General features: G+C 41.2%; 1 protein-coding gene across 4 annotated transcripts in view; it reads left to right on the forward strand.

Annotated features, from left to right (window-relative positions):
- The window catches only part of MEF2D (myocyte enhancer factor 2D), a 1,758,957-nt gene that overhangs the window by 609,569 nt on the left and 1,125,160 nt on the right, over nt 1-24,228 (forward strand). For all 4 annotated transcript variants that reach the window (XM_044079787.1, XM_044079789.1, XM_044079788.1 and 1 more), the window contains exon 3: nt 3,163-3,254. The gene's annotated coding sequence lies outside the window, so the exon portion shown is untranslated. The remainder of the gene's footprint in view (nt 1-3,162; nt 3,255-24,228) is intronic.

Consider the following 24,228-nt stretch of genomic DNA (forward strand, 5'->3'; position numbering starts at 1 on the left):
TTGGTACTCCACAGCCAGAAATCCCAAGAGGTTAGTACTGCAACAGTGAAGACACTTTAACATCTATATTAATGGTAAATTGACACAAATGTACTTTCTTCTAATAGTTCTGCATGCTTCTCTGCTGTATATGTTGTGCTCATCATTTTTGCCAAATGTCTAGCTCCTTGGTTGGTTGGCCTATATTTCACTTTCAGATCATACTTTTGTAGGTAATTAATATCATGTGGAATCTCAGAAGTGGATTACACAAACACTTTGTTGTCTTTTTACATGCACTACTTTACTACAGAAACATTCATGGAATTTCCAGTATCTTTGTACTATTAAGTCAATTTCTGTGAGAGTATACCTCTTGTGTGCATCTATAAATGCTGTCAGTCCATAGGCAACTAGTCTTTTTTTGGCAGATCACAACCATTCTATTAAGTTTTTACAATTTGATAACTGGGTAGGTGATCCTTTTCAGCCAAAACCTAGATATAAAAGTACAATTGAAAGAACAAAGAATATGTCATAATACAAATATGTATAAAATTTATAAAACACAGAAGGTATATTTGTATTCTGCCTGGTTATGTAATAGCATAAATTGTCAGTATACGCATAACAAGCATTAATATTGGCTGTTGATATTTAAGTATAACACAGGTTTGTACAATATGTACAGTTTAGTTAGTGTACAGTTTCAGTTAAATTTCATACCATTACTGGCTAAGTGCTTACTCCTAGTAAAATATATTGGTTGTAATTGTTAGCCAGTGTCATGGAAGTATAGGCATCTAGATTCATTGTACAGGTTTCCTGTATTTTGTACATCATTAGTCAGGTTAGTGCTCCTGTAACTAATTTCTTGAGCATTAAACAACCCTTTCTTTCATAGATCCATGCCTAGACTAACCTTCTCTTGAACGATTTCTTACAGGTAGAGATCTGATATTGGAAGTAGTCTTCATCACCAGAAGAACTAAGGCCATGTGACATAACCTAGTGTTTAAAGCTTACTCAGGCTACAAGGATGTATCTGTTTATACATAATACTGTGGTGAATCAGGGCCATTATTCATGTCACTTTTACCATGAGTAGATGTGGTAGCTTATGTAAAAGTATTTTGCATTGTTTCTAATTTTAAGGGTGTTATTTTCGTTTTATTTAATAAATTATCATTCCTGACCATTGTATTTTTTTTCAGTTTTACTTAAGTAATTTCCTTTTTTTTTTTTTTTTTGGTAATTCTCTGTTTGAAGTATTTGCTACCCCTCCCATTTTTGGCAGTATTTCCTTTAGAGTTGTTAGTCACTGTATAGTTATCATATTCACCTTTTTTGTAGTTTGAGTTAGCATTCTTTTGTCATTAGATAGACACGTTATAGATAAAATATTGTCTTGTGTTTAGGAAGTGTAGGTGTTGGTGTAAAATCCACTTGAGACAGACATTTCCTGAGTATAAGTTGTTTAGGGCAACAACAGATAAGGAGCAGTATACGTTTTGAACCTTTCACCATGAAGTATGATAGGGCTAGGTTAATGTTAGACATACTTAAAGCCTTCTCTACCATTCTTGTCCAGGCTTCTTCCCGTATGCCTAGGTTTGCCAAATTTGCCTTCTGTACCTATCAGGTGCAGTGCAATTAAAAGGAAGGGTTTTCATTTAGCAAGAAACTCCTATCCATGTTTTTTCAAGAATCCCAAGTCCATGGCTTCTTTCTCCTCCCAGTCTGGTGGATCCAGTGCTTTAAAAAAAAAGCACTTCCTGAGGAATCAACAGGTACCATCCCTATTCAGGCAGGACTTCTTCAGTAGCACCTGAACTGAGAGTAGAAAACATGTTGTGCCTTTTCAGGCTTCATCTTCCAGGTCTCATTCAGTCATGCAGGTACAATTCTGTGAAGTTAAATTATACAAAGATATGGTGCACCTTTATTTAGAAACAGCACACATGTTCCCTGATGTCTTCTCCTGTTAATATCAGGGTGACTAGAGTTCTTTCCTTTTGACATTGTGCTGCTCATTGTCCATGGTTCTTACTGGGAGCCATTCAGACTCCACTCTCACTGAGACCATCCAGTGACCTGCAGCTGTCCACAGCAGCACTGCTTATCTGGTCTACATTGACTTTGGTTCTGTCTTTAGAACTTCAGCCTTTGATGTTGAATCAACCACTGATGATGCTGCCACCAGCATTAGGCTTTTCAACCTTGGCATCTTTAGCACTGGGGGTGCTTTCAGCCTTGGGTGGTGTCTGATCTTTCAGTATCAGTGTCCGTCCTTATCCCTTCGAGGCTCAAAAATACCACTGTTGAGGTTGCCTTTCAGCCTTCAGCATTGATGCCCTTGGCGTCAATCTTCAGTTCAATGGGATTTTCATTTACATAGGTTTTTATTGGGCCTGAGATCATAAACTTATGTGTAAGCATTCTTTCCCTTTAGGACAACTCACTGAAATGTTATGTGATTTGTTTTATAAGCTCAGTAGTCATGCTGCTTTTTTTTTTATTCAGATACCAGTTTTGGATTGTTGCTCTTTGATGTTTGTCACTAGAATACTGTTAGAAATCCTTTTTGGGCTGTTGGGGGGTAGGACATTTTTAGTGTTCTTGACTTCTAGGTAGGCTTGTCTCTTCAGATAATTTATATTTTGTGCTGGCTGACTAGTTTAGGATTTGTGTTTCTGACTTTGCTGTTAGAGTACAGGGTTAAACTGCTGTCTCCAGCATCAGAGAGTTGGCCTTTAGTGGGGAGATGTAGCATACTGTGTTCAGAAAGACAGCACTGCTTTGCTTAATAACCTGTTTACCTGACCTCTGACATCATACTATTTGAAGATCTCAGACAATGCACATGTTTGAGCAGTCTGCCAGATGAACTTCATGAGAGGAGGGAGCCACACAAGGTGAAGTAAAAGAGAAGCCATGCAGCTCTTCTGACTTGGGAGATACACCCACGACTGGTGAGAACATTAGTCCTGATGTAAATGATAGTCACAAATGTGATAAGGCTGCAGATGAAGTAATTTGGTTGTTCAAACACACTGATATTAAAAATGTTAACATTTTTATGTAATATTAAGCAGATACTGCAAGACCATTTATATTTGTAGTATTAAAGTAATTACTAAGTTGTAACACAGGTGTCACAGAACTTTCTCTTGTTTCTTGTAGTTGCTCAGGATTACTAATGGTTTGACAAGCACACACATGAAAGACAGAAGTTTCTACAGTGTCCACTTGACAGATTGCACTGCAACTTATAAGTAAGTATGTGAATTTCTTTGCGAAGTGTGGAAAACCACTGTAGTAACCATGTAATTGTACATGCTAATGAGCAGACAGAGATAGGATTCTTTTTAGATCAGAATGTTTTGTAGCAAGCCATCTTATTAAAAGACCATTGTATTAATCATTGACTATTGGATGTTATTAACTAAACATTTTTTTATCCTAGTTTAAAGTTACAACTGATAACTGTAACATATTACTGCATATACTGGGTTGTGTAAACTAGCAGATGTATCAGTGCTTAGACACACACAATTTGCCAAATAGTTCTTTGCATTGCTGCTGTTTTGTTTTCAAAAACACACCCTTATTCATTCTATATTTTTAAGACAGCTGGTCAGCAATTGGCAGGAATATATAGGAGAGGACAAGTGAGGAGCGGTACCTTGTTTTTGTTATTAATCAGGTGATGCCTTGTCTAGTTTTGTATCTTTAATGATGTATAACAAGAGCAGTGGTCTATGTTAATTTTTATAGATTGCTAGGTATTTTAAGGCAGCTGAGTCTCATGACGACTTTCCTTTGCTCCAGTCAATCCAGGAGTAAATTTGTAGGTACCCATCCAGTCATATGGTTTACATTTAAAGAAAAATAGTGAGTCACACTGATTACCATGCAGAGAAATTTTATTTCAGAGGTTTGGGAGGTGATGGGTTATAAAACTCTACTTCCATCTTGTTTTATGTATCTGTTGATGAAGATTTAGGTTCCTGGTTCTAGTATTGGTTGAAATATTGGAATTGCGGAGATGCAGAATGTCCAGGGCAATCATATCTCTAATGGCGCTCTAAGCAAGACAGAGATCTCTTCCCCTTCAAAAGTCTGTAAGACTCTGAATAAACCTAGAGCTTCTAGCCTATCTTGATAGTTCAGGGACTTTAGTTCTGTGATCTTTTTGTTAAGAACCCTTGCATTCTTTCTATTTGTTTAATTCTAATGAGATACATCTCAGACGGGATGTTGTATTCTGTAAGTGGTCCCATCAGTGCTTGGCATAAGGAAGTCATTACCACTTTAGATCTTAATGATATTCTTTTTGCAAATAGTTGGGCTAAATAAAAGGATTTTGTGACAGTCATTGTTACCTGATGGTCAAGAGGGGGAGTGATCAATACAAGTACCTTGGTGTCTAAGTACGTTTTGGTTTTGTGGAAGTGTATTGTCATGAAAAGCGATGATATTGCACTTTGTAGTGGTTAGCTTGAGCCTGTTTTTACCCCACCAAGAGATTACTATGGCAAGTTCTGCAAAAAAAAAAACAAAATGTATGCACTTTCGCGTAAGTATGCTTGGTTGTTTGGGTTTCGGTCGTTTGCTCATTCGAGCAAACATCCGGAACACATATATATATATATATATATATATATATATAATTCACTGACAAAAAAAGTACAGTTTTGTACCTACCATAAATGTAGATGTTCGAAGATCCACATTGCTGCAGTCCTTACACTTGGGTAGTCCGCTGTCCTCGGTCGGCCCGAATATCAAAGTATACGGCTGACGTCGGTCAGGGCGCATTTGACTGACGTCAGGGTACAAATGCGCATGACCGACGTCATATCTTCAGTCTTTTCTTGCCCCAGATGTCAGAAGACCCTAAAAATAAAGGTCAAAACCAAAAGACAGCAAACAACCAACCAACCACCCTTGCACTAACTATATGTACAATATATACAATATACACAATATGTACAACCCAACCCACACAACCACCTCTAACTACAGAGGGAAGGAGGGAGAATTGGACTGCAGCAATGTGGATCTTGAACATCTACATTTATGGTAGGTACAAAACTGTACTATGTTCTTCATCTCACATTGCTGCAGTCCTTACACTTGGGTAGAATCCCAAAGCAGAGGTAAGGGAGGATGGCTAACTACAAGGAAGCAGGAGCCGCCAAAATGCCCTGCAAAACAGCAGTGGCAAAACCCGCCCTGGACTTAGAGTAAAGTGGCAGGTGATAATGCTTAGAGAAAGTATGCACAGAACTCCAAGTAGCTGCCTCCAAAATATCCTTGGTTGCCACTCCCCTTAAAAAAGCTGTTGAAGTGGCAGTAGCCCTAGTGGAATGAGGCCTAATCCCAGCTGGAATCTCCTTGCCATGATGGGAATAACAGAAAGCAATGCAAAACCCAATCCACTTAGAAATAGTTTGTTTTGACACAGGCTTGCCCTGAGAACTCAAAGCAAAAGAAACAAACAACTGCTGAGACTGCCTGAACCCTTTAGTTCTGTCCAAATAATAACGCAACTGCCTGTGAACATCTAAAGTGTGCAAAATCTTTTCCCCTTTGTTTTGGGGATTTGCATAAAAAGTAGGCAAATGAATAGTTTGGTTTAAAGCCACACTAGAAACCACCTTAGGCATAAAGGAAGGATTAGTACGTAATGATACCCTATCCTTATGGAAAATCAAGAAAGGCTCAACCGCCATAAGGGCCTGTAATTCAGACACCCTTCTTGCAGAGGTAATGGCCAATAAAAAAGCAGTCTTCCATGATAAATATTTCAACTCAGCAGTAGCTGCAGGCTCAAAAGGTTGTAGAGTGAGTTTCTCCAACACAAAATTGAGATCCCAAGCAGGAGCAGGAGCTTTTCGTGGGGGTCTTATATTCTTTGCCACTCTAAGAAATTGCTTGAACAAAGGATGAGAAAACAATGGTGGGTCACAATCATAGTGAGCCGAAATTGCTGCAGCATGAACCTTAATAGAAGAGAAAGACAAACCTTTGTCCAGTAACTCAGTAAGATATTGAAGAGCCACACTCAAATTAGGCCCAGAAACATCAAAATCTTTTGCTGCACTCCAAAATAAAAATCTCTTCCATTTATCCGCGTACACTTTCCGGGTACTAGGCCTTCTAGCTTCCAAAATAACATTCAAAACTTGCTGAGGAAGTGGAGGCCCACTATGGTTCAAAACAGAATATGCCAGGCTGTTAGGTGCAGAGAGTGAAGCTTGACATTGAGCAAATGGCTGTCCTCCTGTGACAACAGGTGTGGAATCGAAGGTAAAGGCCATGGAGGCTTCCGTACTAGACTTCTTAGTAATGGGTACCAGTGCTGTCGAGGCCAATCTGGAGCTATTAAAATCATCCTTGGCTTGTCCTGTCTGACCTTCAGAAGTACGTTTGGGAGGAGAGGCAGAGGTGGAAAGGCATACACATGAAGATTGCTCCAATTGAAAGAAAGAGCATCCACTCTCCAAGCTGTGGGATGAAACCTTTTTGTGCAAAACTTTGGCAGCTGATGGTTTAGTGGAGAAGCGAACAGATCTATGTCTGGAGTTCCCCATGACACTATCAATTTCTGAAATACATGAGGATCCAATTTCCACTCGTGGGGATCCATAATTCGTCTGCTCAACACATCTGCTAAGGAGTTCTGTGCCCCTGGCAGAAACCTTGCCTGAAGATTGAGCTGTAAACTGAGAGCAGTCTCCCACAAAATCATTGCTTGCCTGCATAGAGGATAAGAATGCGTTCCCCCTTGCTTGTTGATGTACCACATGACAGTTGTGTTGTCTGTTAGAATCAACACCTGCCCTGGAAGAAGTAAATCCTTGAAAGCAAGTAATGCAAACTGGACTGCTAACATCTCCTTCATGTTGATATGTAGATGTTGTAGTCTGACAGGCCACTTGTTTTGTATCCACTTTCCATTTAGATGAGCTCCCCAAGCTATGTCTGAGGCATCTGTCGTTAAAATCTGACTCGCCTCTGGCCGGGTCACAGAGAGTCCCTTGATTAGGTGACATTCCTGAGCCCACCACAAAAATTCCTTCTGAATGCAAGGTATTATTTGAATGACAGTGTCCAGATCCTGGCAGTGCTGTGTCCATACATTTTTGAGATACCATTGTAGCTTCCTCATATGCAGTTTGGCATTGGGAAGCACCAGAATACAAGATGCCATGAACCCTAAGGCTTGAAGGACTGTCCTTGCAGTCAGCCCGGACTGATGAGATAGTTGATGGAAGTAAAGGGATAGACTCTTTTGTTTGTCCGGGGTTAAAAGGCCATCTGGGATGCTGTATTCAGTCTCACACCCAGAAAGCACATGTCTTGAGAGGGTACTAGACTGGACTTTATTTCGTTCACAGAATACCCTAGGCATCTTAGCACTGCTATCACATATTCCAAATGATGAAGAAGCTTTTCCCTTCCTTGAGCCAGAATTAGGCAGTCGTCCAAATAAGGATAGATCTGTATTCCTTTTAGTCTGAAGAAAGCTATCACTGGAGCCAGAACTTTCGTGTACACTCTGGGCAGTAGATAAGCCAAAGGGCAATGCAGAGAACTGATAGTGAGAAGTCCCAGCTCGAAACGCAGATACTTTCTGCAACTGAGTCTGATAGGAACATGAAGGTAAGCCTCCTTGAGATCCAAAGTTACCATCCAATGATCTTTGCCCAGCTGAGGTAAAAGCTGCTGCAACGTCAACATTTTGAACTTGGGAATGTCCAGATAAGTGTTGAGGATAGATAAATCCAAAATTGGTCTCCACGTGTTCCCCTTCTTTGGTACTAGGAACAGGCGAGAATAAAATCCTAGGCCCACTTCTGGCAGAGGGACCGGCTGTATGGCCCCTAGTTGGAGCAACAGAGAAACCTGTTTGTGAGCCTCTATTCTTTGTTGAGGAGGAACGCCTGGCATGCCTTTGAAAGGAGGCAAGGTATGGAAATAAAACCTGTAGCCGTGGTGTATGATATCCAATACCCATCTGTCCTGGGTAATTAAACTCCAATTTTCTTTGAAAAGTGCCAACCTTCCTCCCAAAGGTGCTGCCAGACGAGCAGGCTCTGGCAGCTGAAAAGGTAGGTCATTGGGTCTGCTTACGAAAGGACTGACCCTGCCCTCACCGAAGCCTGTGCAGGAGAACTCCTGTTCTAGGCCTGAAAGAGCCCTGAGCTCTGCCCTTACCACGTCTAGATCTACCCCTAGACTGGGAATCATAAGAAGGATACGTCCACCCTTTAGTAGGCCAATTTCTACTAAACTTTGGAGGCTGGACTTACAAAAAATATTTAACAGTCTGCATAGACTTAGCCTTGTCTTCCATTTTCTTTAAAACTGTCTCAACAGGAGGACCAAACAACACGTCAGATTGTAAAGGAGCATCTAAAATCCTTGTTTTAACATGTTCAGACAAATTCTGATCCCTCAACCAGGCGTGCCTGCGAAGAACTGACCCAGTGGCAGCCAACCTAGACGAGGCCTGTACAGCATCAAAACCACATTGCAAAGAATGCTTACCCACCTGTTCAGAAACATGCACTAAATCTTGCAACTCTTTACAATCAATACCAACTGCCAGAGCATCAATCTTAGACTTCAATTGTGAAAGGAGATAATTTTGGTATTTCAACATGTGAAACTGGCAATTCAGAGCCCTCATAGCAAGAGTAGAAGAAGTATAGACTTTCTTTCCCCATCTATCCAAGGCCCTAGCCTCCTTGTCTGCAGGAACCGGATTTTTAACAACAGAAGCCTTAACACCTTTAGGCCCCTGGCTAACAGTTTCTGGGTCTGCCCTAGGACTCTTAAAAAGATACTTATGAGCTTCAGGCACCCTGTAATACCTATCCGGTTTAACAGGAGCAGGAGGCAAAGAATCAGGATTAAGAGAAGCCTCTGTAAAAGCATCTCGCACTACATCCAAAACAGGAGGTATAGCCAAAGGCCGATGCTGGGGTAAAGACAGAAAGTCCCTAAGCCTTTTCCTGGGAACAGAGAAGTCCTGACCTTCCCACTTAAAATGCTCCCTCATGGAATGAAGAGTTTCTGAAAAAGAAAAATCCTCAGGAGGAGTAGCAGAAGGAGTAGAATCATCCACATCAGAATCAGAATAAGGAGAGTACTCCTGCAAGTCTTCAGTCAAGACTCTGAAACATCTGACGCCTGCTCAAAACCCCCAGCTCAGGCTCCACCCTAGGTCTCTTATCAGGAGGGGGCATAGAACCCCTAATCAAAGTAATCAAATCTTCTGCCATTTTAAGCATATGCTTCTTGGGCAAAGTACCGGAAGAGCTAGGGGTAACACCAACTGAAGCTAAACCTGGCCTGCCCCTGGGAGAAGCCTTTGAAACAGAAGGAGAGGGCCTAGCCACCTTAGGAAGGGAGGGGAGTATAGTAACCTGAGAAGCCCCCTCAGCCTGACTTGTCTCCTGAGAGTCCACATCTTGCAATAATAAGGTCTCACCCTGGGAAGACAAAGAGACCTCCGGTGGAGCCACCGGCTCCACCGACACCTCTAAAGAACCAGCGTCCGGTACAGATGGCTCTTCTAGCCTGGGCTTAACTGCCTTGTCCTTGCACTTCTTCAAAGAAGCGGGCGTCGGAGCATCCGACGGCATTTTATAGTTGCACCGCTTCCCAAAGACTAACCTTGCACAATCCAACCTTCTCTTTATAGTGCGTTTATTAAATCTAGCACAAGAGCGACAGCCAACAACGTCGTGCTCAGGCCCTAAGCAAGGAATACACAAAGTATGATAATCTCTATGCGGTATCTGTTTCCCACAAGAAATGCAATTATTGACTTTTTCTGACATCCGGTAAATGACTGAGGCAAGAAAAAACTAAAATATTCCCCAACGGGGTACTTAGCCAACTTTGAACTCGGTCTGAAACTTCGAAACCGAAAAATCTCAGAACGCCAACCGGCACTTGCAATGCTGCTTCTGCATCAGACCATGCGGCAAAAAAGACTGAGGATATGACGTCGGTCATGCGCATTTGTACCCTGACGTCCTGACGTCAGTCAAATGCGCCCTGACCGACATCAGCCGTATACTTTGATATTCGGGCCGACCGAGGACAGCGGACTACCCAAGTGTAAGGACTGCAGCAATGTGAGATGAAGAACATCAGGTGCTCGATGAAATGTGTGCTCAGACTCGGGTGATCTATATGGCGGTGTGCCAGTGCGGGGCTTTTTACGTTGGCCAGACCTCTTTATCTTTTCAACAGAGAATAGCGTTACATATCAGCTATATCAATTGCAAATGAGTACGGAGTGCCCTGTACAAACACACTCAAATACATGCAGGAGCACACTTTATTTTTCTGGGTATCGATCAGGTAGTAGGGGAAAACTTAACGTTGATTAACAAACATAGGATACTAACTGAAAAAGAAAGGAAATGGATAGTGTATCTAGGAGCATTATTCAAACCAGGTCTAAATGACCATTGGTAATGTTATTTAGGGTATAAAATGTGTCAGTTAGTGTGCTAGTTGAATTAACAATGTATTTAGGTAGTTATATGCATTAAGGTATCTATAATCTTTATTGTAATATGTGGTATGGTTTTTGTGTTTAAAAAAACATCACAGTTGTATTTGCTTAATGCAGTGGTGTCTTTAATTCATGCTGATTGAAAGGGGTATAAATAAGTCACTCTTCCCTACTGGCAATACACACTGATGACGCCAGGTGGCGAAACCTAGGTTTGTGTATTGTGTACTGTGTTTTTATGTGAGCCGGACATTAAATCTATGGTAGTACCAAGCCATGTTTCTGTTTGGAGTTCTTTTTTTATTTTTATTTTGTTTCATTAGCAAGTACTACACTCATTTTGGGTGTTTATATGCTGGTAGGGTTGCCACCATTTCAATTGCCCAAAGTGGGACATTTTTTGTAGAAACGTCAGATTTTGCAGGGCAAAACATATCCACGGCAAGTACAAATGAAAAAACTTCACTTTTTTGCCAAAATAAAAACTTATTCTTGTAGCATTTGAGTTGCTTATTCTGTTGCTTATAACAAGTAGGTGTTTCAGATACAAAATAACTGTTTTATGCAACTATTAAAGAAAATACAGGAAATATTTTTGTCCTAAAAATCTCAGGACATTTGCTATTTTTTCAGGTTTTTTTTGCAGGAAAAAACTGCCCAAAGAGGGACTGTCCCTCGCAAAGTGGGACAGGTGGTAACCCTACAGTTGGTGCTGGATTTTGGAGAGTGTGGCGTGTGTGTGTATATATATATATATATATATATATATATCTATGTGTGTGTGTGTGTGTGTGTGTGTGTGTGTGTGTGTGTGTGTGTGTGTATATATATATATATATATATATATATATATATATATATATATGTGTGTATGTGTGTGTGTGTGTGTGTGTGTTGTCTGCAGACAGTGGATTCAGTGATGGCTCTTAAAATTTCTGATATACGTTTTTAACAAGTTAAGCAAGTAGAATTGTCAAGTTCCAAGCAACTACTAAAATATTAAGAGAAGAGAAAAGAGAGTCACAGTATGCGACTGTACAGTAACTATTAAAAAATGTATACATGGTATATATTAAGTGATTCAAAGAAATATATATGTGTGTATGTGTGTAAAGAAGAAAGGTGGTGTGAGGAGAAAGAAAAAGAAAAAAAATGCATGTAAGTACTAAAAACCGTCTTTGTATCTTTTGTCAAATATCCTCGGATGCAGTAAGCACAGTAGCAGGAATGCTGAATTACACTTATTTTCAGGGTAAGTGAGTAGAAAGCAGATCCCAGAATGACTTCCCACAGTATTCCTGTTTCTTTGAATATTACTAATGTACATTTTCTTCTTTCTGGCCAAAACTTCTTCAGGAAAAAAAAATGCACTAGAATGATGCAGAATGGGTACGTAAACCTAGGATGACTTTCCAGTGTAATTCTGATCTGCTTTCACTTCTTCAAATGCCACTTCTCTGGTTGATTCTTGGAGATGCTTATGTAGTTAGAATTACAAAGTAATTAGCAAATAATCCATATTTCAGCAAGACTTCATTGCTGTAACCACTCTGTGCTTCCAAATCCACTCCCAGGACCAAGTACTGGATAGACCTAAGTGAAAACACCAGCCCTTTGAACCTTGATGTCTAGAAAACCAAGTACCAGCCTGCACATGATTGTGTAAGTTAACAGTCAAAAACCGCAAATATTTCTGTGGAGTACATTTTTAATTAATGAAATGTAGTGAATGCAGTAGGCTGATGCACCTTCAACAGGGGGAATCTGTATACATCAGTGGTTCTGAAGGGGATTATTTGTCATTTACTTCACCATGGGCACTTGTGCTTTGGAGAGGTGCACTTGGGAGCTGCAGCTTATGTCCAAGAGGGACACGTGACCCCATGGCTGCTGCTTGCAGACCTTTGTAGTACACTAATTTTAGCAAGCATTTATTAGCAGGAGCTGCTGAGTGGTTTTCTTTGTTACCCCATTTTCTAAGGCACATAGTAGCTAGAGCTAGTTAGATTGTTTTTAAGTGTAACCTATAATACCCAGCCTTACCAACCATTCCTTATGTCTGCCAAGTATGACATGATGAACACTGGTAAGCAATACATGAACAGTCTCAACAAGTACAAGAACAATGTTTATTTTTTTTATTTTACATACAAGTTAGTTTTTAAACAAATTCTGGCTAGTTTATTTTGTCCTTGTCTGTTATTTTGAACTGTCTGTGGCCTAAGAACATGGGTGATAGGTGGAGGCAGGTCCTGGGCTGAGTTAATATGTAATGTGTACTTTAGGACTAGTTGTGTTATTCTCTTTATATTGTTGTTCAACTTTAAATAGTTTCTTGGCACTAAAAAATGCAGATTTTTACCAAGTGCAGACTGTTTTATAATTTAGTTTTTATCTCTAAAGCAGAAACAGCAAAAGACAAAGAGACCAATGTGATAGCTCAACAGTGACCTGAAATTTGAAAGAGAGATAGTTAAAATGTATTGCAGCAGTAGAAGAAAAAAACAGTTGACTGTTCTGTTCTCAGTGTAATATTGGTGTCTGAAGACTATGACCTACAAGAAAGACTGCAATTTTACACTATGAGCCTCTGTCACAGTATCTTTACCTTTTCCTCAACCTCACCAACTTATTGTGTAACACTACATTGTCCAGATAATATCCCTTATTTCTCATTTAGTTCACAAATTCCTGTTTATTGAAGTCTTTTGTTACATCTCCTTTCCTACATTCCTGTCACTGTTTAGTCATCTTGGCATCAGAACTGTAGCAAGGGGATTTGGTGTCTGGGGTGACATAGTCAGTTTTTTTCTAAGTGGCTTTTGTTACATTGCCTGTTGACCATAAAAGTGTTCTCTGACTAGATTTGAGCCCATTTATTCTTCTGTGGTGTGGAGTCCTTCATAACCACGGAGATGAGCGCTTTTTTTATGAGGCATCATTCAGGCAACCACCAGAGTTTCCAGTGCTCTTGCAGACACCTGAAAGGACCATGATTCAGGGCACCCCTGAGGGTTGTTTGTGTTTTTGCAGACATACTAGCTATGAGGACATTTTTAATGTCCATAACCCATATTAAAAATGTTCACAGGAGGATGAGCATATTACATACTTGAGAGGCTCATAAGGCCTTCTTAATGCAAGTACTCGCTACCATGCATCAGTAGCTTTGTGAGCCTAATGGCCACCCACAGGTTGTATCTTTTATATCTTAACCCATACTTCAAGGGGACTTGTGATTTCTTTACCTGGCTGCATACTACCATCCAGGATGGGGACACCTTTCCATCCTGGAAGGAAGGATGAGCATACCTGTCCTCCATTGCTAGTTTCATCATTTGTATGTCAGCAAACCCAGCTGGGTTTGGCCATAACCAAGGCTTTATCTTTCTGTACCACCAGAGCTGGCTGTGACATACCCATTTTGCAGCCCCTTAGATTCCCCCTTGAGACTCTGTGTGGGTGTTGAGGTAACAGGGCTGAAATCAGGTCTGTCCGGTAGCAACTCTGTCAGGTAACTATAAACTTTGTCCATGGAGTAAAAATCCAGATATGAAAACATTCAGTACAATTATATATTTTACACATAGGAAATACATTTTTTCAAGGAATATTGGTTATGGCTTGCAGGATTTGTGATATGCAGAAGAAGATTGGCTTAAAGCTTCTTGACTGCACTGCCATGTAGCAATTCTCTAAGGTAAGTGCAGTATGAAAAACTATGATAAATAGAAGCAACTTGATAAACTCTACTGTACAGATTATACTATAGTTAAGGTGGGAAACAAACCCTATAAACAGCAGCCCTGAGAAACGAAGAAACAAGTTGTATAACCAACACATCGGAGAGACAAATAGATGATCACCAAAATACAAAAACAGTTGATAGACCTAACGGATAGCTGTAGATGATGCGACAAGTAAGTGTTAGAATAAGCTTTCTGTACTGCTTGACCTTGTACTGTATTGATCAGTAATTTTGAATGAATGAATGTCCTATAAGCTAATATGCCAGTATGAGGGTAGGACAAGGGAATTCCATCCTCAGGAATGTGGAATGGGCAGAGGAATACACACACACACACACACACACACACACACACACACACACACACACACACACACACGTGCACACACACACACACACTCGCTCGTGCACACACACACACACACACTAGAAAATGTAATAAAAAGAGTGTTTTTTTTTTTTTTTGCTGTTGGCACCCATTCAGCTTGGTGCTTGAGGCATCAGTCACTTTCATCCCACCCTTTCTTTGGCTGTGCACTGAATGCCATGTCTTATTGCAGCCTAATCTTCCTCCTAGTGGTCTAATGCAGCACGCCAAATACAGCACTGGTAGTGTCATATACAACAAAAAAGATTACTTCAGAGAGAAAAATTGGCTACAAAGCATTTGAAATCTGCTTCCCGAGTTGCACACTTTATTATGATGTTGACTTTCTGATGCTTATTCATAGGTCGGTACTAGGCTATCGGCCCTAGGGCCTATACAAGCCTAGCCATAACAATTCCCTGGCTATTTCTTTCCACAATATTTACTTCCCTGGACACCTGTCTAGCAGGGCGACTGACGTGATCCCTGGGGTGAATTTCCTATCTCCCATCCAATTGTCAGGGTTCCTTTTGAAGAGGGCCAAAGAGGCTCTCTGCTTGACATGTATGGGCAGTCTATTCCAGAGTCTGGGGAGTCTATGGGTCAGGAACCTATCCCTCCAGAATGTTTTGTTCATTGTGATGACAAGGTTTAGATCCCTGGATTGTGTGGCTCTGAGGGATTGGGATTTCTTTAAGTGTAGCATGTCCAACAGCTCTGGGTTTGAAATGGCCTTGTATGTTAAGCAGAGATCCCCTCTGAGTAGACGATATGCGACATAGTATAGCTGGAGATTTTTTAGATGGTCAGCATAGGGCATCTGCTTTAGGCCTGTGATTCTTTTAGTGAGGTATTTCTACGGCCTTTCCAATTGTTGCAGATGTCTTGAGAGGTACTTACCAAATGGGGCGTTGTATTCTATAATAGGTCTAATGAGGGACGAGTACAGTGGGACAATGACCTCCTTTTTTTCTGGATGAAAAGCCCTTAGAGGTGTGCCACATAGAAGGATTTCCTGACTGTTGTGGTGATGTGGTCATCGAAAGTCCACTGTCCACCTGTGTCGCTAAGTCTGTTATCACACTTTCGATGTTTAGTGTACTGCCAACTATGTGGTAATTCATGGGTACGTGTTTTTTCCCAAAGGGGATAACTATACATTTCTTGGCATTGAGCTTGAGCCCATGGCTCTGGCACCAAGCATCTGTTTCTGTAAGGCCCTTTTGTAGAATATCCACATCATTTGGGGATTCAATAATGGCTCCCAGTTTGCAGTCATCTGCGAACTTTGTTAGCCAGAGTCCCTTAGTGTTGGCCTGTACTTTAGAGAAGTAGATGCCAAACAAGAGCACTTGTCACTTGTCTGGAGCTGGATTTGGACTCTGCTACTTTTACAGTGTGGGTTCTGTCAGTAAGCCAGTTGGCAACCCATCGAATGACATAGGGATTAATGTCCAGCTTAGTAAGTTTGTGATTCCAGATTGGGGGGATTGTGTTGAAGGCCTTGGCGAGGTCCAGCTAGGCTGTGTGGACTGCCTCGTCCACAGCTCTGGAGACTGAATCGAAGAAGCCAATCAGGTTCAGGAGACAAGATCGTCCCTTCATGAATCCAAACTGGCTGTGGTCCAGTGTTTGAAGGTTGCAAATGTCTTTGTTTATAAGTTCCATGATAATACGTTCCATGGCCTTGCAGATCAGACTCATCAGACTGATGCGGCGGTAGTTTCCAGGATCCAAGGTGGATCCCCCCTTGTGGAGTGGGATAACTGTAGTTGTGCTCCACTCAGTGGATACGAAGCCTGAGGTGACACTATGATTAAACATGACAGTTAGGTGAGGTGCCAGTTCATTTTGTAGTTCATGTAGTACACAGCCCAGGATGTCGTCTGGTCCCATGGATGTTGTATTCTTAGCTTTGGAGATTGCGGTTTTTACCTGTGTGGCCATTATTACTGGAATTTGGCAATCTTTCGGTATTGAGATGGGCCCTTTAGGGGATGAGAAGTTGGCACTGAATCAATCTGCCAGGATATTGTCAATAACCTTCGGATCAGTATATTTAATACCATTCTGTTGTAGCACAGAGCAGATCTGAGCATTGCCATTTCGATTCTTGACATAGCTATAGAATGCCTTGTGGTTGTCTTTGGAATCTTTGGCAATTTTATTTTCGTAACTAGGTTTGGAGGATTTTATGAGGGATCTCAGCTTCTTACTGAGGCTGGTAAGTTTGCATCCTGGGATTTTCCTCTTTCCTGCAACAGTTTCTTCCTTTAGTTGTAAAATTTGTTTATGGCAGGGGACCATCAGATTGTTTTCCTTTTTTGGAGGAGAGCGTCTTGGTTCTATTTGGGATGGCACGATTCATGCACGAGTGGATGTGGTTGTACAGTGCCTTAGTAGGATGTAGTGCTTGATTCAGACAGGAGGAGTGATTAATAATGTTCCCTAGATTCTTTACTTATTCTGTTTAATAATGAACCATTAAAACTTAAGCAAACCAATTGAACCATTCACAGGCTAGTTTAGCCCATGCAAGGGGAATTTCATGCAATCTGTCAAGCTCAGTTACTTCATCCCAAGAACATTTTGTTGCAGCAAAAACATGGTATAAGCCTCTAGCATTAAATATGTCCTAACTGCTTTGGAGTCTTGTCGTCTGGATATGTAGGTGTCTTTTTATTTTTTCTTTGTACGTTACTCATTTGTTGACCTTGGCTTCTGAATTACTTCATTTAGCAGGTTAACGCTGAATTCAATAACATCACTAAAATCTTGCCTTATAGGGATAATTATTAGGGCTTTCTTTTTTCTGGCTATCCACAACAGTCAGCACACAAAAAGGAAGCATGTTTTACATCAGAAATTATATTTCCTTTGTGCGCAACCTCCAGAGATACCTAGAGTCTTTCTTACCTTTTTCCGTGTTGCATTATTTTAAAGGCTTCATATTTGGCATGTGTTAGTGCATTGACTTACATCTGCTGTTTTAAGTAGTGTTTCTGCTGACAGGATTAGGATAATAGTCTGAAGTTAATTGGGAAGGAACTGCATTTTAAGACAGAGGAACATAATAAGGAATGCATGCATGCTCAGATTTTTTTAGACAAGCATGACATAGGTAGCTTAGGTTTGTGATGACCTGTACATTCTTTTTTTTTTTTTTTTTTTCCTGCATACAGTTCAGACTACAAGGGAATAAATTTGTTTTTCTTTTCATGACTGTGCTCCATATGTTTGAGTATGATGAAGCAGACAGCTGCCTTTGTCTGTCTGTTGTTGACAAGTGGTAGGCATCTTAAGATCTCCGCTATCTTACTCAAATGTCATGCTGTAAGATCTTGGAATGGATTCACTTCTCAAGACTTGATCACAGTTTTGTATCCTGAGTTGTAAAAAAGACTTATGAGATGGCATAGATGCTCTTGTTGGTGTTTTGAATGAAAACACTGCCAGTTTTCCTCTTTAAGATAAATTTTTTACAGGGTCTATGTTAATTTAAGTGGTCTTGGCTATGTGAGAGTGTTTCTGAATAGAAAGGTTAAGCTTTATCTCTGGCGTTAAACTGCTTGAGCTGTTCTTGCTTCCTTTGACATTTTGACTATAATGAATGATGAATGAGAAAACAAAACTGAAACGTAAAAGAATTGTTGTGTTTCTGTGAAATGTTACTGGTGTTAGCGTGCATTTGTTGATTACATTACCAACAAAGACACATGCATTCATTGATTATGTTGAGCTGTTAACATGGCCTTATTTTCCAAGACTGCCCTACTGAGCAGAGAATTGCAGAAGCTTTCATTACTCTCAGAAATCAAGTGGTGCATTGCAGCTGAACAGCCCAGACACCACTTCTACAGTTAAGTAAACTGTGTAGGTTCTTAGTAATGGACACAAGCTGACAGTTAAGGTCACTCTGCACAGTTGGCTTATGATGTGCCACTGTTGCAGTTCCTGAAGCAGCTGTTACAATGTAGTCCCCCCCCCCTCCCTCTCCCAGTCAGCTGTTGTGAGATTAGGAAACATAAGTCTGCAGCGATGAGCAGTAGCATAGCACTGGCTAGGGTTGTAATCCTTTTCACAGATCAGGGAGACAAGATTGTACAATTTGTCTTTTTTATTTTTTTATTTATTTTTTACTAGAACACAATGGGTTTTTAACAATTCCTATCTTTCTTACTATAATGAAAAAATAGCATTTCAGAACATTAGATAAAAATGTTTTGAATTAATATCTTCATGGTATGAGCAGATGTACAGTAGAGTGAAAGGGAATGTTTGTGTGTGTGTGTGCGCGCGCGAGAGTGTGCGTATGTGTGTGTGTGTGTGTGTGTGTGTGTGTGTGTGTGTGTGTGTGTGTGTGTGTGTGTGTGTGTGTGCGCGTGAGTGTGTGTGTGTTGGGGTGGGGTGGGTGGGGCAGACAGCTGCATATACAAGAAAGCATGTCTGTAACGTTCTGCACCTGGCCAGAAAACAGCTACAGTGTTATTGCTCAAATTCTAAGACCAACCTTATTTCTTGATATTAAACAGCTATTTTAGCAAACTTAATAGTTGTAATGCATAATTTCTTGTGTGGGAAAGTGGCATCTCTCTTTGTAGGCTGTCTGCTGCCATAGAGTCAGTGTTTGTTCTTATAGCTTTAATAGTTTTTGTAATGACAGTATCGTGTTTAGAACCATTATTTTAAGACTGCATTCATAAACAATGCAAATGCTTATTAAGAGAGCAACAAATAAATAACTGCACTTTTCCACAGAAGAAAGTGCCTAGCCCATTTTGTCTGCACTACTTGATATAATGGATTTTTTTTTATCTGTAGGGAGCTTTACCCCGTACCTTGTAGGGAAAGTTTCCTGCACCCCTCTTCAAGCTCACTAAATTGAGGTGATGGTTATAAAATTAGTTTGTTGCAAGTTCTCTTCAGGCATCTAGTCCATACTGAGTAAAGCCTGCAGTAGGAGAGAAAAAAATGACCCTTGATTAGTTCTCCAACGAGACCAGTTGCCATAATTGTTAGTCTTGTCCTCCCATGCACAAGGTACAAGTTTTGATCCTGACATCCGAGCAGTAGTGTGAAAATATGGCTCTAGATTATCTGGTCATGATGACTAATGTCAACAAAATGGTCATGGAAATTGCTGGTGATACTTGGGTTGAAGACCCAACCTACTCTGACCTACACTAGGCACCTATGCCAATGCTGGGAGGAGTGAATGTGCCCCTATTGGCCCAGTGCATGTCTGCCATAAAGCCCAGTATCCCTGGGTCAATAAGCTACTGGCCAAGCCTTGTCCTATCAGTGAACCTACACTGACATGATGGTAAGAAGGAGACTATACACTGACATGATGGTAAGAAGGAGACTAGACTTTCTGTGTGTCCAGGATACAAGATGAAAGGGCAATGCAGCAAAATGGCCAACATGCAACTCGGGTAGATTTCCTCCTGTCTTAGGTTCCATAGTTTGCTACTCATGTGGAGGATAGACTATTAATGGTGAGGGAATTGTGGTGATGTACAGGCTTCAGAAGACAGTGAGAGATTCCATCCGAATTGGTGACAATGACAGTCAGACTCCATTGTAATGACAGAGCAGTATTCATAATCTCAGCAGGGTTGTGATAGTGAGGAAAAGAGTACATTCAGACATCAGTTGTGGGACCTATTGGAATAAAGTGAGACAACAAGAATTGGTGTTGATAATTGGTGACTTGAATGCACATATCAGGATGGAGAGCAGAGGATATGAGGACTGCCTGGGTCCATGAGGTGGGGGGAGGGCAACAGAAATAAAGGAGACGCCATTCTGGACTTCTATCTGGTCCCCTGCCATAAACAAACTCTACAACAGAAGAAAGAAACTGTTGCAAAAAAGAGTAAAATCCCATGATTGGAGGAACTCCATGGTCAGCCTCAGTAAGAAGTTGAGATCCCTTATAAAATCCTCCAAAGCTAGTTATGAAAACTAAATCGCCACTGATTCTAAAGACAACCACAAAGCATTCTATAGCTATGTCAAGAATCTCAATGTCAACACTCAGATATGCTCTGAGTTGCAGCACAATGGCATTAAATATACAGAACCTACTGATATTGCCAACATCCTGTCAGATAGGTTCAGTGCTAACTTTACCCCTCTCTTACCCCCTAAATGGCCCATCTTTGTACCAGAAGAATACAAAGTTCCTGTAATCACAGCTGCACAGGTAAAAAAACACTCTTTAAAGCCAAGAGCACAGCATCCATGGGACCTGACAACATCCGAGGCTGCATTCTACATGAACTATAGAACTAACTGGCACCCCACCTAAGTACCATGTTCAATCATAGCCTCACCTCAGGCTTTGTTCCCACTGGATGGCGCATAACAACAGTTATCCCACTCCACAAAGGGTTAGCCACCACTGACCCTGGGGACTACCACCCCATTAGCCTGGTCTGCAAGGCTATGGAACGTATCATCATGGAACTTATAAACAATGACATTGGTAATCTCCAAACTCTGGACCCTACCCAGTTCAGGTTTGTAAAAGGCAGATCATGTCTCCTAAACCTGATAGACTTCTTTGAAGCGGTCATCAGAGCCGTAGATGAGGTTAAGGTGATTCACACAGCCTATCTAGATCTCGCCAAGGCTTGCGACACTACCCTCCACTCTGGAATTATAGATAAACTTACTAAACTAGGTATAAACCCCTATGTCATAAGATGGGTTGCCAAGTGGCTTACTGACAGAACCCACACTGTGAAGGTAGCAGACTCTAAATCCAACTTCATACCAGTGACAAGTGGAGTACCACAGGGTTCAGTCCTGGGTCCTCTCCTGTTTGGTATCTACTTCTCTGAAGTACAGGCTAACACAAAAGGTCTTTGGCTAACAAAGTTCACAGATGATTGCAAACTAGGAGCCATAATCAAAACTCCTAACGATGTGGACATCCTACAAAAGGGCCTCACTGAGACAGATGCCTGGTGTCAAAGCCATGGTCTCATGCTCAATGCCAAAAAGTGCATTGTCATCCCTTTTGGTAAAATTTCTGTACCCTTGAACTGCCTACTTAACACTGAAAGTGTGATAAGAGACCTTGGGACACAGGTGGACAGTAGTCTCTCCTTTGATAATCACATCACCACAGTAGTCAGGAAATCCTTGTGCGTGGCACACCTCATCACAAAAGGTTTGCCTACTTAACACCGAAAGTGTGATAAGAGACCTTGGGACACAGGTGGACAGTAGTCTCTCCTTTGATTATCACATCGCCACAGTAGTCAGGAAATCCTTCTGCGTGGCACACCTCATCACAAAAGGTTTCTCATCCAGGAAAAAAGGTCATTGTTCCCCTCTACTCATCACTTTATCAGACCCGTTATAGAGTACAATGCCCCTTTTGGCATGTACCTCACAAGACCTCTACAACAACTGGAAAGGCCAGAGAAATACCTCACAAAGAGGATCACCAGCCTCAAACAGATGCCCTACACAGACCATCTCAAAAAACTCCAGCTTTACTTTGTCGCATATCGCCTACTCAGAGGCGATCTCTGCCTAACATACAAAGCTTTGTCAAACCCAGAGCTGTTTGACATGCTCCACTTAAAGAAATCCCAATCCCTCCAAGCTACACACTCTAGGACCTAAACCTTGTCACCACAATAAACAGAAATGCTGGAGGGATAGATTCCTATCCCAGAGACTTTCCATACTCTAGAACAAACTACCTATGTATATCAAACAAAGCTCCTCATTAGCACTCTTCGAGAAAAATCTTGATGATTGGATGGGAGATAGGAAATTCACCCTGGGGATCACTTCTGTGGCTCTGCTTGACAGGGGCACAGGAAAATAATTTTCTTGGGTGGCAAAAGCCAGGGTACCATTTGGCTAGGCTTATATAGACCTTAGGGCCAGTAGCTTAGTTACCTACCTATGAACCTATGATGATGACCAACACATGGTCTCAGAAGGAGAGGCAGTCACAAGATCTCATACAAAAGTGGCCAGCATGCAAGTCATGCAGATTTCCTCCTAGTAAGGAAATTGCAAAGTTATCCCCAGTGAAACCACTGGCCTACAGCATAAACCACTGGTTGCCACAATTAGCTGCAAGCATTGGTCAGAGAAGGTTCTGAGGTCAACAGTAACCTGTCTGAAGACCTGGAAATTGACTGGAGAGAAAACACAACAGTTTAAGGAATTACTCAGAGCTCTAGCACCTCAAGAAAAAGAGGAAATAGATGGAGTTGAAGAAGAATGGTCGTGTCTTGAAACAGCATGTGTAAGGACAACAAAATAGATATGCAACTGAGCCAGGTATGTAAGGTGTACATAAGGAAAGTTGGTGGTGGAATACAGAAATTCAGGAAATCATCAGAAGAAATGCATGCAGGAAAAAGTGGGAAGTAGAAAAGACAGACCAGGCTTGGAAGGAATGCCAATTGGCTAACAAAGATGCTAAGAGAGGAGTTTCAGTAGCAAAAAACAAGTCATCAGAGGCACTATACCAACTCCTGGAAAATGACTGAATGGATGGCACAAAGAAGCTCTATCAGGTTGCAAGGCAAAGAGAGAGAAAGATGAAAAAAAATATAGATAGGCACCTTTCATGAGGGATGCCAGTAACAACCTACTCCCCAGTCCACAAAACATCAAAGGCAGATGGAAGGAGTATTTCCAGCACCTTCTGAATGAAGAAAACGTCACAGACCACCCAGACATAGCCTATGGTGAGAGAAGAGGAAGAGCCCACAATAACAGAAGAACAGTAGTAAGGAAAATTAAATCATGGAAAGCAGCAGGCTCAGAGGAGGGCACTATAGAGATGATCAAGATGTTGGGTGGGATAGGGGAGAAATGGCTCCTGTGGGTACTCAGAGCAGTATAGAGAAAGACATATCCCAGATGACTGGAGAATAAGCATACTAGTGCCAGTGTTCAACAACAAAGGGGGTTGTTCACAACTGTGAGCAGTACAGAGGTGTCAAACTCCTATCACACTGCATGAAGGCTCTGGAGAGGGTGATTAATAAATGAATACACAGAGCAGAGGAAAGAAAGATGGGAAATGAGCAGTTTGGATTCAGCTCAGGATGCAGGACAACTTTCCTGATGTTTGCACTGAGAGAGAGATACTTGAGAAGAAGCTAGAAATGAAGAGACAGTCCCACTGGGCATTCCTATATTTGGAGAGAACATATAGCAAGGTCCCAAGAAAGTTAACTTGGGCAGCCCTGCGGTGGTTTGAAGTCCCAGAAACATTGGTAGAATTAGTGCAAGCAATGTACAAGGACACAGTGACTGAAGTATAAATAGTGTTTGGTCTTACAGTGGAGTTCCCAGTGTGCATCAGGGTTCATTTCTGACCCCACTGCTGTGCATATGATGCTAGACTACATCAGAAAACAGGTTGGAGGGGACAAGTCAACAAAGCTGACTGTATGCAGATGATGTAGTATTACATGCAGACTCTGAGCAAGAAGGTAGGGATATGGAATGCAAAACCGAAACCGAGTACAGATAAGACAGTTGTAATGGCAGCAAATAAGGGAAATCAGGCGAAGCTGAAAATTGAGATAGAAGAGGAAAATAGCA

This window comes from Protopterus annectens, chromosome 8.part0 (genome assembly GCF_019279795.1).
Source record: "Protopterus annectens isolate FY-2018-M chromosome 8.part0, PAN1.0, whole genome shotgun sequence".
NCBI classification, from domain to species: domain Eukaryota; kingdom Metazoa; phylum Chordata; order Ceratodontiformes; family Protopteridae; genus Protopterus; species Protopterus annectens.